The 3235-nt window shown below is 41.9% G+C and overlaps 1 long non-coding RNA gene across 1 annotated transcript; it reads right to left on the reverse strand.

Moving 5' to 3' along the window:
* Window positions 1-1178: 1178 nt before the first annotated feature.
* On the reverse strand, window positions 1179-2351 carry LOC132462337 (uncharacterized). The gene is made up of 2 exons (XR_009526816.1): window positions 2069-2351; window positions 1179-1536 (listed from the first exon to the last, which is right to left on the reverse strand). It is a non-coding gene; the product is annotated as an uncharacterized LOC132462337 (long non-coding RNA).
* Between the last annotated feature and the right edge of the window lie 884 nt (window positions 2352-3235).

A 3235-nucleotide genomic window follows, 5' to 3' on the forward strand; every position in this document is an offset into this window, starting at 1 on the left:
AACTAGACTAAAACCTTTTGAGTTTTCGTCAGACTAAAACTAGACTAAAACTTTCAAAGATAGAAATGACTAAAATGGGACTAAAACTAAGAAGCATTTCGTCAAAAAGACTAAGACTAAAACTAAATCTAAAATGCCTGCCAAAAACAACACTGGTTCACACCAAACGCGACGGGGCAACAAGATCCCATACAAAGTGAACGTATAGACGCGTATCGGGCGAATCTTTTGGATTTGTTTTGATTTGTCGCGCCACACTTTCGCCATGCACAGGCGAGCGCGTTCACGAGGATTTGTGGCGCGACAAATTCGCTCGAGTTGAAATATTTGAACTTTGACACGAATTTCGCGTGATGACAGCCAATCAGCGTTCAACAGCGTGGCCACTGAGTGACATGTGTAACGTAACAGCCAATCAGCGTTCAACCGTCAAACTCAGTGCAGTGCAGTCCGGGGTGAACTGCAGCATGGAGGAGAAAGTGATTGTTGCCGTTTGCGACTCTCGGAGCTCTATATATAATAGTATATCATATAATATAATTGTATATATAACATCATGGCAAAAAGCTCTGTGCGCCTCCGGATGGCCGTAACGCGGGGAGCTCATAGGGATTGGGCTTCTCGGGAGTCTGGGTTTGTTTACCGGCGTTGCTATGGGTTCCGGTCGTGTGTGTTCCAACGGTTTATTAGGTAGGTCTATCTAATAAATGATGTCTTCGTGCGCGCCTATCGCATGATTTTAGACTCGACGAATTCGGTTGAGTATGTGGGGATTTTTTCAGTCGCAATTGGTTTGCACATTTTTAAAAGTGGTGGGGACAAAATTCGTATTTCAAATAGTGGGGGGGACATGTCCCCCACGTCCCCCCCGTAATCGACGCCTATGGTGTTTGGGCAGAGTTCAAACAGCACTCTCTTGGAGTTCTCAATCCACTCGGAGCCGAAGTGGTTTACAACCATTAAAACAATGTCATCTTGACACAGAGTTTTCATTTTGACAACAAGAAAGTTTAAGAGTTCGTCTTCCACAATAACTTTCCCTTCATCGGTTGTGTATATATCAGGTTTTGTTCGAGTTCTTACACCACCAGCAGCACCTCTACCTCCTTCCGCCATCCCACTCTGACCGAAGACCGTGAGAGCACCCTTAGATAATAATCGGTTAAGAACAAGAACACAGAAGAAACACTTTATTTAAATAAGAAACACTGAACCACACATCTAAAAATACACACACACGCATCTAAAAAATACACACACACACACACCTAAAAATACACACACACACACACACACACACACACACACACACACACACACACACACACACACACTCTCTCTCAGCTTTTGAGAGAATGGTGGAGAATCACATCTTCTCCACCATTCCGCCAACTTTGCCTCGCTCTCCTCATGCCTCGCCTGCTCCCTGGCACTCTCCTCTTGGAAGGGCTGTCTGGGGTGGTGGAAGAGGTGCCTGGGGTGGAGGAGCATGAGGGAGAGGTGGGGGGGGCTGGTGGCAGTGGACTCAACGAAGTCCTGAAAGAAAACGAATAAGAAGGAATTAGGAATTATATGCCAGAACTGGGTGATATGGCCATATGTTATGTACAATATATAATAGCTATGTACACAATATAGTACTGCCAAAAAATACATTGATTAACCATGTAATATTTCTAATATAATATAATATATTAGTATATATAATAATACTTATAGAATATTACTAATATCATATAATATATTAATTTAGTATATATAATATTACTTATAGAATATTACTAATATAATATAATATATTAGTATAAAGCTTATTTTTAACTTGGAGTCACTAGAACATGGAAGATCTGGATATCATACGACATGATATCCAGCCCGGTCGTATGCAGCCCGGTCTGCAGCCCAGCCGAGAACCGGGGTCGGGCGGCCCGCGAAAGTCGGCCGCGGACTTTCGCGATCTTCCGCGAAAGTCGGCCGCGGACTTTCGCGATCTTCCGAGAGTCCGCGGCCGGGCTGCAGAGTATAATCAATAAAATAATTACTAGTTAATTACAGAGAAAACACTTACATTTGTGTTTTTCCAATCCTGTCGCATCTTTTCGCCCTCCATCTTGTCTAGGATATTTCTTGATTTTCCGTTTTCTCGCAAGGTATTGTGGGAGCAAGTCAGAACTGAAGCGCTTTGAGTGTGCCCATCGAAAATCTCAATTTTGAGGGGATGTTAGCCCTCCCCCTACCCCTTAAGCTACCTTTAAACTGGTATTGGGACATGGCTCCACGGCGCGTGAACGCGCAACAGCGAGGGTTAGGGCTGAGATTTTGAAGCGAGCCAAGTAATGGGATTCAACCTTAATGTCTAAATGTCCTCATAAGACATAAAACACACTCCCAACATCTATCTAAGACAGGCGTGTCAAACTCAAATACCCAGTGGGCCGAAATAAAAAAATGGGTCAAGGTCGAGGGCCGGACATGTTCAATATTTATTTTGAACTTAAGTTTTACCCATATTGAATCTGAAAGTGTCCTAAAGTTTAGGCTTATTGCAATAAGATCTATTCATTTGTAGGCCTAAACATGAACTCAGCCTTAGTTGTACACATATATATAATCTGAAACAAGGAGTCTCAGATCGATTTTCAAAATAAAATAAAGAAGACATTAATTCTCATGCCTCTCTCATTGAAATTCCAAACATTAAGATTTATTTATTTGTAGACCTAAACATGAACTCAGCCTTAGTTTTACACATATAAATAGATGTGTAATCTGAAACAAGGAATCTAACTCAAATCAAATTTCAAAATACAATAAAAAATACACTAATTTAACATGCCTCAATTAAAATCCAAACATATACAAAAGTGCAAAAATGAAACCTATGCAACATTAAAGCTCAGTTTACTGCACTGTGATTTGCCCTGGTGCCTGAACCAGATACTTGACATCTCTTCTTCGACGCAAGTTCCTCAATGTTTGGGGTCCGGCTCTGAGCTGAGGAAATCCTCAGGATTGAGTGAAGGTGTTCATCAGTGAGACAACTCCTGTGTGATATTTTGTTAAACTTCATTACAGAGAAAAGTTGTTCACATAGGTATGTGCTACCAAACATAGAGAGCATTTGAGCAACTTGAGCACGCAGCTGGGGCATTGTGTCAGGGATGAAACTTGGAAACTGTGCAGCACCAACAGTCATACTTCGACCTGAGTGTGTCGCTACATTGGAGTTCGATCA

The sequence above is a fragment of the Gadus macrocephalus genome, chromosome 8, assembly GCF_031168955.1.
Source record: "Gadus macrocephalus chromosome 8, ASM3116895v1".
NCBI classification, from domain to species: Eukaryota; Metazoa; Chordata; class Actinopteri; order Gadiformes; family Gadidae; genus Gadus; species Gadus macrocephalus.